This window comes from Sus scrofa, chromosome 17, assembly GCF_054392235.1.
Source record: "Sus scrofa isolate SSC_HxYL_T2T_F1_AM1 chromosome 17, Sscrofa_HxYL_maternal_Yorkshire_Landrace_v2.0, whole genome shotgun sequence".
Classification (NCBI taxonomy): domain Eukaryota; kingdom Metazoa; phylum Chordata; class Mammalia; order Artiodactyla; family Suidae; genus Sus; species Sus scrofa.
The window spans coordinates 63499307-63512083 of NC_139399.1; the positions used below are offsets into that span (position 1 = coordinate 63499307).

The 12777-nt window shown below is 38.5% G+C and overlaps 1 long non-coding RNA gene across 11 annotated transcripts in view; it reads left to right on the top strand.

The window, feature by feature from the left end:
• Positions 1–12777, top strand: part of LOC110257443 (uncharacterized) — a 678610-nt gene that overhangs the window by 85666 nt on the left and 580167 nt on the right. Inside the window, exons 3-5 of one of the 11 annotated variants that reach the window (XR_014832647.1) lie at positions 326–590; positions 1050–1231; positions 1357–1425. The exons of the other annotated variants lie outside the window; for them this stretch is intronic. This is a non-coding gene — a long non-coding RNA (uncharacterized LOC110257443). The remainder of the gene's footprint in view (positions 1–325; positions 591–1049; positions 1232–1356; positions 1426–12777) is intronic. 11 annotated transcript variants of the gene reach the window in all.

Consider the following 12777-nt stretch of genomic DNA (forward strand, 5'->3'; position numbering starts at 1 on the left):
ATTTGTAGATACATATGTATGTGTATATATATGTGTAGTGTATATATGCATATGTATGGTGTGTGTATGTGTGTGTGCATGCGCATATATATATATCTTGTAGAAATTGGCTCAATTTTTTATGGAGGCTGAGAGGTCTGTGATCTGCAAGCTGGAGAACCAGGAAAGCCAATGGTACAGGTCTAAAGGCCTGAGAATCAGAAGGTTAATAGCATAAATTCTGATAAAGCCCAAGATCAGAGCACAGGAAAAGACAGATGTCTCAGCTCGGACAAAGAAAGCACATTTGCCCATTCCTCTGTCTTTTTACTGTTTACGCCCTCAGTGGATTGGGTGGTGTCCAGCCACACCAGTGAAGACAATCCTCTTCACTCAGTCTGCTGATCCAGATGCTCGTCTCCTCCAAAGACACCTCATGGATGCACTCAGGAATAATGTTTTATCAGCTCTCTAAGCATCCTTTAGCCCAGTCAAGTCGACACATAAAACTAACCAGCGCAACACGTCAGGCATCGAGGCCATTTCTACCTCGTTGCTTCTGCTGGCCTCAGCACGGATTTCCTAACTTAAGACAGAGGTGGCTGATTGAGGTAAGCATATTTGTCCGCCTGCTCTCAGAAGCCCACGTCCTCAATTTCACATATCTTTAAAGATATATTTGAAAAGTAATTCACACATTTCCACACATGTCTTATTGCTCAGGGCTTAATCACACGGACTTTAGTCTGTGTTGTAGTAGACTGTGTACCCAGCTGCAAATTAAGACTCTTATGATGGAGCGATGAATGGGAGCCTGGTTACTAGGAAGGGGCAAGTGGACACGGAGCTCTCTGAGTGTTCTCTATACTTGCGATAAGAGTGTCTGGTCTGCCTGAAGCCTTGGACCACTCTGTACAGGCTGGTCTAGGTAGTTTGTGCAAACAATGTGGTTTATGGAGAACACGTGCTTTTTTTTTTGCTCCTGGGGGTTTGAAACTTTGATAACTGTGGTCAGACATGAAGGCACTGTTCCTACATGACAGAGTCCATTAAAACCCCTGGACTTGTAGGCTCAAGCAGTCTTCCCTGAGAGACAACACTTCACCTGAGGTGGCTGATGTTCACGGCTTGAGGATTAAGTGGGTCTTGTGGAGAAGAATCTCAGAAGCTCACCTCTGCTGTCTTCCAGATGTGCCTTTTCCCCTGATTGGTCCTGCTTTTCATGAACCCTTGGTTGTAATAAGCCATACTCGTAAGTGAAAAGAATTTTGAATTCTGCATGCCAGATGATGTGCTCAAGGCCTTATATGCAATTTGTAGCATTGATCTTCCTAATAACCCTACAAAGTTGTGGTAACCATTGTCTCCATTTTACAGACGAGGGGCTGAAGGGTTAAATACTTTGTCAGAGTTCTCCTATCCTGTAGATAGAAGACACAGGATTGGGTAAGAGGAGCCTTCGGATACATAATGTTCTTCACTGTAATACAGACTTTGGAAGCTGGTTGTTTGGCAAGAAGGAAAATGTCTTGCATCCCGGTGTCTCGTGTTTTTTGAGACGGTGGAATAAACAACAGATCATTGCAGTAGGTTGTGTTCTTTTTAAAAAAGTTCTTTGTTCTTGTGTTACTTCTCCCTGCTCTGCCAGCTTTGGGCTTGCACAGGTGAATTGCTCTGTCTAATGGGATATGGGTACAAGTTACAGTGTGAGAATTTCAAGCAGAGGCTTTAAGAGCCACCATGAGTTTCAGCTTTTCTTGAGCTCAGGGCTTGTGTGATGAGACTATCAAGCGGCTCTAAAAAAGCAACAAACAAACAAACAAACAAAAAAGACTCAGGTAACCCGTGCCTCTTTGGCTTAAGTTCGGGAATGAGAAGACATGTGGAACATCCAGAACCTCCAACTCAGGCTTGGAGTAGAGCAGTCACAGCATATGTGCCCCACCATTGAGGAAGAATAGAGATTTGTTGCAGGCAACAGTGTTTTAGGGTTGCTTGTTATGCAGCATTAACACAGCAAAGCTAATACAGTTATATAGCAAATATGTAATTTTAAATGGAAACAATTTGAATAGACTGTCAGTTACCAAAACAGTCATCTTATGATAAATCATTTTATTTAGCACATAATGCATTTTGCATCCCAAATCACTCAATGTTTCCCTTAAGAGAAATGACAGTTATTGAGTCTACTATGTTGCAGGTAGTTTTCTAAACTATGTGGCAGGCACTTTTCTAAACTCAAGTTCATACTCGGAAGGATGTTATCCCATATTATAGAATTGGACATTATGGAGACTAAGTAACTTTCCCACATTCACACATTGATTTCAAGGAATAAAGCGGGGCTACCCGCACACACAGTCTGAGTCCACATCTCACCCTGTTGCCCATTGTATATACTGCCAAATTAGTTTGTATACTTAAGCATAATTTATGTGCAGATTATTAAAGTTAGATGCTTTAATTAGTAAATTTGCAGATTGAGTGTCTAAATGGGAAGGACCAGCATTTCGTTTGTTTTCTTAATTTCTCACACACACGTTTTAGTGGATGGTGATGTTTGTGAAGATTTTGACCTCCGTTAAGATAACGTAATGTAACGTGAGTAATTTGAAGATTTTTTTAGAGGGACGTCCTGTATTGGAAGGATTGCCAAAGGCTGAGCTTTGAGGAACACTTGCAATGTAAAATGTTTTGTTTAGTTTTGCTTCTGTAAGTGTAGTGGGTACGCATTTATATTTTGGTTCACATGAGTGCAACACCAACTACGTAGTAGCATTTTGCCTGTTGCTTTTATTCTCTTCACCTCAGGAGCCCTTTTAACATATTTTCCTCTAGAAAAAGAACCTAGAAGTAAATTGGGATTTTGATATTTTGAGAATCTCAGGTTATTTATTTTGGGGAAAATGTTGTGATATTGATATTTTTCATACTTATACATAAAAAGATGAAGATTTTCATATTTCTGGGAAATTGGGGATCCATAAATAATTAATTTCAACAGTATGGAGCCTACTTATACCCGCATGCATATATATATATATCCACACCTTACGAAGATGCAGCAGATGTAGTATAGGCATGTTCTACTGTATCATAGTCCATGTGTAATTGTATATAAATTTATAATAGAATAATGGAACAGGTGGTGACTCAGAATATAGTATGTCATCACCTTTAATTGTTTAGCAAATCATCATTTAGTAACAATTCAATAGGATATACGCAAAGAATGACAGAAAAACCAGATCAGTTGCAAACATCTTGTCATTTTATCTCAGTTTTTTTTCTTTAGTGACATAAGGTACAGTGTTAAGAAAGATAACTCACTAGTCTTTTCAGACTCTCCGCATTTGATGTGCCTAAAGATGAATTTGTTTACAACGTCCTTTCTTTCTCTCAGTCTCTCCTTCTCTCTCTCATCAGCATTAGACTTCTTATATTTCCATCACTTTTGCAGGCACTTAATTTTCCCTGTTGTTTTTGTTTCGGAAACTAAAATGTAATCACAAGTTTAGATCGCTGAGGAAAGGGAGGTGGTATTTTTAATGATTTCGGTTGTTTGAAGAGGATTAATTAGCTAGATAAATTGTACTTACATAGCAGTATTTGTGACTTTTTGCATTCATTGGGGAAATATATGCATGGTGCATAGCCAGAAATAGAAATTGCATTTAAAGATAATTCATCTCACCAGACGTGCCAAGTCATATATTTACTACCTCCATATAAAGCTGTTTCTAAGTGATCAATAACCCCCCCCCCTTTTTTTTGGACTTAACTGTGTGTGTCGATGAAGTCTAAGTATCTTCTATCCTGGTAGGGGTAGGCGCAGTGGTGTTACAGTCACATGTCATCCATGTCAGTGTTTATAATTTGCAAAAGTGTTCTTTCTTGACACAAACATACCTCAAGTCGGTTAAGAAAGCAGATGTTGACGTCAGACGTTCGGGGTTCAGATTGTATCTTCAGCATATGCTTGATGTCTATAATCTTAGAAAGTTTTTGTCTAGTCTTCCAGCTGTTAACAGTGGAATAATTACTCCTCCTACTTAAGGTAACTATGATGATTAATGTAAGGTACATTTTAGTGTAGGTATACAGTGATTATATACTGAAGAATCATTTAATGAATAAATGCTAAGTTTCAAGTTTTTGTCTCACAATTTTGTATAGTGTGTATGCATTTTCTAATGTATCTTCTAGTCTATGAGAAGATTTTTTAAAATAAGAATTCCAAAATATATACTAAGTCCATAGTTAAATTGTATGATGTTGTTTTTCCTACTAAGTTTTATAAATGCACAATTATCAGGGAATGTCAACTTCAACAGCCTGATCAGTTAAGCAAATTAATAACTGGAGAGATAGAAAATGAGCAAATGAGTGAACCTCATGAAAATGACAACCCCAAAAAAACAAACAAAAAAAACCCAACACTATTTTTCTAGGGAGCCAATCAGAAAATGCCAGAAAAAGCAATGAGGCCTTCCTCTTCAGACTTCACAAATTTGCTTAAAAGCTATGCCTACCCTTTAAAAGAGTTGACACTTGACATTTTCCTGGGTTATAAGTAATTTGAGTAATAAAGCTGTAGGGAAATTGAATTTGTCAGCATGTTAAATGAATTTGTCTCTCTGAATATAATAAACTCTGCTTGTGGAATGGATGATAATCACCAGCATATTTTTATAATTTATCAGCAAGGTATTTAAACATCCTTAAAAAAAACCCTTTTATTTACTTCCTCTATTTGTTACCAAATGTCAAATTTAAAACTGTACATAAAATAAAACAAATATGTATATATATTTTTTTTAGCCAATTATTATTTGATTTTACTTTCAATAATGGCACCAAAGATTGAGCACCTTCTCCTGGACCAACTAAGCGTATACCATGACCTATGATATTTAAACCAATTTCCCACTTTATTCTCCATCTTCATCACATGTATCCTCTTTTAAGTGCTCATAATATAATTGTCCCAACGTTTTTCTTTTTTAATTTTTTTCCCACTGTACAGCAAGGGGATCAAGTTATCCTTACATGTATACATTTTTTCCCCCACCCTTTGTTCTATTGCAACATGAGTATTTAGACAAAGTTCTCAGTGCTACTCAGCAGGATCTCCTTGTAAATCTATTCTAAGTTGTGTCTGATAATCCCAAGCTCCCAATCCCTCCCACTCCTTCCCTCGCTGGTCAGGCAGCCACAAATCTATTTTCCAAATCCATGGTATTCTTTTCTGTGGAGATGTTCATTTGTGCTGGATATGAGATTCCAGTTATAAGTGATATCATATGGTATTTGTCTTTCTGGCTCATTTCACTCAGTATGAGATTCTCTAGCTCCATCCATGTTGCTGCAAATGGCATGATGTCAGTCTTTTTTATGGCTGTAGTAGTATTCCATTATGTGTCTATACCATATCTTCCGAATCCAATCATCTGTCGATGGACATTTGGGTTGTTTCCATGTCCTGGCTATTGTGAATAGTGCTGCAATGAACATGCGGGTGCATGTGTCTCTTTTAAGTAGAGCTTTGTCCGGATAGATGCCCAAGAGTGGGATTGTGGGGTCATATGGAAGTTCTATGTATAGATTTCTAAGGTATCTCCAAACTGTTCTCCATAGTGGCTGTACCAGTTTACATTCCCACCAACAGTGCAGGAGGGTTCCCTTGTCTCCACAGCCCCTCCGGCACTTGTTATTTGTGGACTTATGAATGATGGCCATTCTGAGTGGTGTGAGGTGGTATCTCATGGTTGTTTCGATTTGCATTTCTCCTATGATCAGCGATGTTGAGCATTTTTTCATGTGTTTGTTGGCCATCTGTATATCTTCTTTGGAGAAATGTCTATTCAGGTCTTTTGCCCATTTTTCCATTGGTCAATTGGCTTTTTGCTGTTGAGTTGAATAAGTTGCTTATATATTCTAGAGATTAAGCCCTTGTTGGTTGCATCATTTGAAACTATTTTCTCCCATTCTGAAAGTTGTCTTTTTGTCTTCTTTTTGGTTTCCTTTGCTGTGCAAAAGCTTTTCAGTTTGATTAGGTCTCATTGGTTTATTTTTGCTCTTATTTCTGTTGCTTTGGGAGACTGACCTGAGAAAATATTCATGAGGTTGATGTCAGAGAGTGTTTTGCCTATGTTGTCTTCTAGGAGTTTGATGGTGTCCTGTCGTATATTTAAGTCTTTCAGCCATTTGGAGTTTATTTTTGTGCATGGTGTGAGGGTGTGTTCTAATTTCATTGCTTTGCATGCAGCTGTCCAGGTTTCCCAGCAATGCTTGCTGAATCGACTTTCTTTTTCCCATTTTATGTTCTTGCCTCCCTTGTCACAGATTAATTGATCATAGGTGTCAGGGTTTATTTCCGGATTCTCTATTCTGTTCCATTTGTCTGTCTGTCTGTTTTGATACCAGTACCACACTGTTTTGATGACTGTGGCTTTGTAGTATTTCTTGAAGTCTGGGAGAGTTATGCCTCCTGCTTGGTTTTTGTTTCTCAGGATTGCTTTGGCAATTCTGGGTCTTTTGTGGTTCCATATAAATGTTTGGATTGTTTGTTGTAGTTCCGTGAAAACTGTCATGGGTAATTTGATAGGGATTGCATTGAATCTGTAGATTGCTTTGGGCAGTATGGCCATTTTTACAATACTGATTTTCCCAATCCAGGAGCATGGAATGTCTTTCCATTTCTTTACATCTTCTTTGATTTCTTTGATGAAAGTTTTATAGTTCTCAGCGCATAAGTCCTTTACCTCCTTGGTCAGGTGTATTCCGAGGTATTTGATTTTGTGAGGTGCAATTTTAAAAGGTATTGTGTTTTTGTATTCCTTTTCTAAGGTTTATTGCTGGTATACAGGAATGCAACTGACTTCTGAATGTTAATCTTATATCCTGCTACTTTGCTGAATTTATGAATCAGTTCAAGTAGTTTTGGGATTGAGTCCTTAGGGTTTTCTATGTATAGTATCATGTCATCTGCATACAGTGACAGTTTGATCTCTTCTCTTCCTATATGGATGCCTTTTATTTCTTTTGTTTGTCTAATTGCTGTGGCTAGGACTTCCAAAACTATGTTGACGAGCAGTGGTGAGAGTGGGCATCCCTGTCTTGTTCCAGATTTGAGTGAGAAGGCTTTCAGTTTTTCCCCATTGAGGATTATATTTGCTGTGGGTTTATCATAAATGGCTTTGGTTATGTTCAGGAATGTTCCCTCTATACCCACTTTGGCGAGGGTCTTGATCATGAATGGATGTTGGACTTTGTCAGATGCTTTTTCTGCATCTATTGAGATGATCGTATGATTTTTGAGTTTTCTTTTGTTAATGTGGTGTATGGCGTTGATTGATGTGCATATGTTGAACCATCCTTGTGAACCTGGGATGAACCCTACCTGGTCATGGTGTATGATTTTTTTGATGTTGTTGGATTCGGTTGGCTAAGATTTTGTTGAGAATTTTTGCATCTATATTCATCAAAGATATTGGCCGATGGTTTTCTTTTTTGGTGTTATCTTTGTCTGGTTTTGGAATGAGGGTGATGGTGGCATCATAGAATGTCTTTGGGAGTATTCCTTCTTCTTCAACCTTTTGAAAGAGTTTAAGGAGGATGAGCACCAATTCCTCTTTATATGTTTGATAGAATTCGCCTGTGAAGCCATCTGGTCCTGGACTTTTATTTGTAGGGAGTGATTTTATGACCTCTTCAATTTCATTTCTAGTGATGGGTCTGTTCAGTTGGTTTGTTTCTTCTTGATTCAGTTTTGGCAGGCTGTAAGATTCTAGAAAATTGTCTAATTCTTCCAGATTGTCAAATTTGTTGGCATGTAGTTGTTCATAATATTCTCTTATGGTTTTTTGTATTTCTTCAGTATCTGTTGTGATTTGTCCTTTTTCATTTATAATGTTGTTTATTTGAGTTCTTTCTCTCCTCTTTTTAGTGAGTCTGGGCAGGGGTTTGTCAATTTTGTTTACCTTTTCAACGAACCAGCTCTTAGTTTTATTAATTTTCTCTATTGTTCTTTGAATCTCTATTTTACTGATTTCTTCTTTGATCTTTATAGTTTCCTTCCTTCTGCTGACTTTAGGTCTTTTTTGTTCTTTTTGTAATTCAAAACAAATATTTTTTTGTGTCTTTTTCTAAGACTCAGAGTTATTTAGCAAGAGTATTTTGTAGTCATTTCCATTTAAAGTTTGATATTTTGTTATAAATTTATTCAAAGTCTCCTACAGTTTTTGATGTGATATATTTCTATGTGTTGTGCTGTGATATGTATTTTTAAATGATACATTTTGTATAAGCCACAATTTTGATTCATGTTTAGAGGTAAGGCAGATAGAAGTCAGACTGATGAAATAAGGTGAATATTTGTAAAACTTGTTGGCAAAAACTGCTATTTTGTCTTAACAATAGTGGAAAATGCAAGTAACATGAGCTCCATGAGAAGAAGAGCAAACATGCTCATTAATTTGCACAACAATCCTAGGTGGTAAATATTGTTATTATCATTATTCCCATTTTAATAGATGAGCAAACTGACCACAGAGGCGTTAAGTAAGTTGCCTGAGGTCACACAGCCACTGAGTTGCAAGTTGGAATTCAAATCCAGAATGTGGGCACCAGCCTAGGACACTTTAGCCCTAAGCCATGTTTACTCTCAATTCGCCTATCTGCCTTTCACAACACAAAAGGACTGGCGCTGTATCTGTAATGTATTATTAAAAGGTAAAATTTAAAAATGGAGGCAAATTTTGTCAAGTGTTAAGACCTCATTCGAGTCGAGGATAAGTGGGTGCTTCATATGTTGTCTTATAATCTACTGGGTGAAATCCTTCATAATAAAAAACGTTGAGAAACAAAATTAAGTTTCCGATGCCGTGATGCAGATGAGACGTTGTCTGTCCCTGTCAGGGTCTGAGCGTCATCAGTTTCCTGGTATTGTCCCTTCACTATGACATAGCTTCCTGTCATCTCACATGCCCTAATAGTCGTTAGGTGCCACAGTTTGTAATTATGATGCTTATGGAGGAAGCCAGAGGAAATACGGAATAAGAGACTGGAAGAGGTCTCCAGACATCACCTGCAGGTGCCTAGGGTCTTAAGTATTTTGCAGCTACCCCGGGGATGGAGAACTGAGCTGTCATTTCTTCTCGCGCCATCTGATTGTTACTGAGAAGGCACCTTTTGAACATCTGCTCCTTCACACTAGCTCCATAGTCCACACCCCAAATAGATAGATAATGCTTCTCATGCTTATTGTCCTGGTAAGCAACAGATGTACCCAGAAGATTCTCCTGGTAAATCATGACAGAAATCAGTTAGAGGCTGTGTCCTCCCTCCAAACAGCGAAAATTTTTGAAATATAGGGGAAGTTGATATTTGGCTCATGAAATTTTAACTTTTGGCATGAAGAAGATAGTGAATCTGGTAGTTTTTTTTTTCTTTGTTCTGTAGATGATACTCTATGAACGTGAATTATCTGCTCTAGAAATTTAGGTTGTATATGCTATTATGCTGCATTTATCATGACCTTTGTGGACAAAATAAACAGTTCGGTTGTGAAGAAGCCTTAACTAAATGGAAACTGAAAATGCATTAAGTGAATAAGTTTTTTGAATAATTCCAAATTCAAGCTTCTGAAGAATACTTAACACTCTGAGTTTTAAAGCAGCCCTTCTCCAATGTGCTCAACAAATACTTGAGGATTGTACCATCTTCGTGACGCCTCGCTTCAGTCTGCTTTTGCTTTTACTCCTGCTTTTTATAAATTAAAAAAAAAAAAAAGTTAGGCTTTTTAATTTAATGCCGCAGGTTTCCCACTTATTTAATTGACCTTAAACCAGTTTTTAAAATCTTTTATCTTTCATTTCTTAGTCTCTAAGATGATGGTACCGTAGTATAAAGTCTAAAGGCAGGTATAGTACTAAACATCTATGATTTGGATTGTTTTTGGACCATGAAAGAAATTTCCTTACAGCCTGCTATATGAGTTAGTTATCGCAACACCAGCCACAGTCGCTTCTTATGTCGCTAAGGAGAGACCATTCTCCCTGTGGAGTATATATCTGTTGTGCTGCCATTGTTGTTATTATTATTACTTTTTAATCTGTTCAGCATCCATTCCCCCCAGTATCCTAACTGATTTTCCAAAGAGGGACAGTCCCTCTCTCACCTTTGATCTGTGTGATTTGATAGGTGGAGGTGAGCACAGGTATTAGCTTTCAAATTGGAGCTGTATTATATCATAGCATTCAGTTTACCTGCCATGACCTGCCTGCTTACTCCAGACAGCGCAGCCTGATTTGAGGATGTTTGTTGCAGTTCTTGGCAAAGATAAACACTTGTTCCACTGATGGCACGAGGGTTTGTGTATGTTTGGGTTACTAGGAGAGTGGAGTGAAGAGCATGCGTCAGAACTCTTCTTGGAGATTTTAGTGGTAGGAATCAGAGGATTCATGTTTCCTGCTATTTGAGCTGTTTCTGTTAACTCAAAACTGGAGTTCAGACCCATTTAACCTATACAGTCACAGACATTGTGCGAGGACCATATGTGACTTTGCCTCTCAGCCCTCCAGTTTCTCAGTGGAGTCTCCTCTACTGGAAACTGGGAGTCTGTCCTACTAACTCTACTTCAAGTCAGGCTTTCTTTCTTTTTCTTTTTTTTTTTGGGGGGGGGGCCCACACCCATGGCATATAGAGGTTCCCAGGCTGGGGGTCAAATTGGAACTGTAGCTGCCAGCCTATGAGACAGCCACAGCAACACCAGATCCAAGCCTCATCTGCGACCTACAGCACAGCTCACAGCAACACCGGATCCTTAACCCCACTGAGCGAGGCCAGAGATTGAACCTGCAACCACATGGATATTAGTCGGATTCATTTCTGCTGAGCCATGACAGGAACTCCCAGGCTTTCCTTCTTTTCCAAGTTCAGACCTAAGAGTAAAATATTTTTTTGGGGAAATATAAATGTATCGGTTTGAATTCTCTAGATGAATAGAACCAATAGGGTCACTATATCTCTATCTCTATTCCTATCTATCCATCCATCCATCCATCCTTCCTTCCATCTGTTTTCTTTTTTTTTGCCACATGTGTGGCGTGCAGAAGTTCCCAGGCCAGGGGTGGAACCTGAGCCACAGCAGTGACGACACTGGATCCTTAACCACTAGGCTACCAGGGAACTCCTCTGTCTATATATTTATCAATTGATTGATAGATTGATATAAATATATGGATACAGATGATTGTGGAAGCTGCCCAAGTCCAGAATCTTCAGGGTTGGCTGGCAGGCTAGAGACCCAGGGAAAAATTGATGCACCTTGAGTCAAAATATAGTCTGTTGGTAGAAATTCCTCTTCCTTGTAGGAGGCAGTCTTTTTCTTAAGACCTTCAACTGATTAGATGAGGCCCACTCACATTATGGAGAATAATCTGCTTTACTCAAGGTCTGCTAATTTAAATGTTAATCTCATCTAAATTCACCTTCCCCACAACATCTGGAATCGTGTTTGACTAAATATCTGGGTCCTGCGGCCTAGTCAAGTTGACACGCAATTAACGATCACAGTAAATCCATTTGAGAGTTTGGTGTTGATACATAGAAGAAAATATAAGTGTGTATATGCATGTGTGTAAGTCAACACACACACAGCTGACCTTGAGTAACACAGTGGTTAGGGGTGCTGACTCTCTGTTGAAAACCCACCTATAAATTTATAGTCGTCCGTCTGTATCTGTGGTTCCATTTCTGTGGATTCAGCCAGACCAAGGCCCAGGCAGTACTACCATAGTATTTATTTTAAAAAAGAACCTTGTATAAACCATAGCTCAAACCTGTGTGGTTCAACTGTACATACCTCTGTATAGTACTTACTTTATATAAATTTATACATACATCATCTGTAACTTGAAAATAATAATAATAAAACAAAACCTGAGAATTCACTGCTCAGACTCAGCGCTGTAACAGTGCATGTTGGTCAGTCCACCTGTGCTCTTCCTCATCTTGTTCTTCTGCTTCTCTCTGAGTTGTGAATTTACTTCCCTCTCACACACACAAAAAAAGAGAAAGATTTCTACTATTTCATGTATCTACCGCATATGCATGTATTCTTAAATAACTCGTTTGTTTGGGGGACTTTAAAAATAGTTGTGTTCAGTCTGTAGTCCTCTGTGGCTTGCTTCTTTGTAGTCAGCATGCTGTTTCTGAGATTCATCAATTTCGTCACGTGTAGCTGCAGTTCATTCATTTTCATTGGTGTGTGAAATACCATTGGGTGACTATAGCATAATACTATTTCTGTCCAGTGTCTTTTCAATGGATAATAGAGTTGTTTGTGGCTTTTTGCTTTATGCGATATGCTGTTGCAGATATACTCAGGCAGGTAAGATTCGCTAGGGCAGTGGGTCTCAAAGTGGTGGTGGGGGCTCCGTAGACCATAAATATTAGCATCAGCATCACCTGAGAATTTGGTAAAAATGTAAATTCTCAGGCTCCAAGCCAGATCTGCTGAACTAGCAACTCTGGGGCTGGGTGAAGAATCACGTGATTCTGATTAAGTGTAAGAATCATGGCCCTACTCTATATTCTAGGAGTTGCCTTATGCATCCATCCTTGACTCAGGTTCCCTTAACTTGTTAAATCTTTTTTCTTCTCTCGCGATATCTCACTTTTACATCTCTTCATTGCCATGGTGTCATTTCTGTCTCCTTAGCTCAGAGCCCCTTCAAATGGCTTCTAAATAATTAATTTATTTCATCTTAATCTCTAAATCCTAATCTCAGA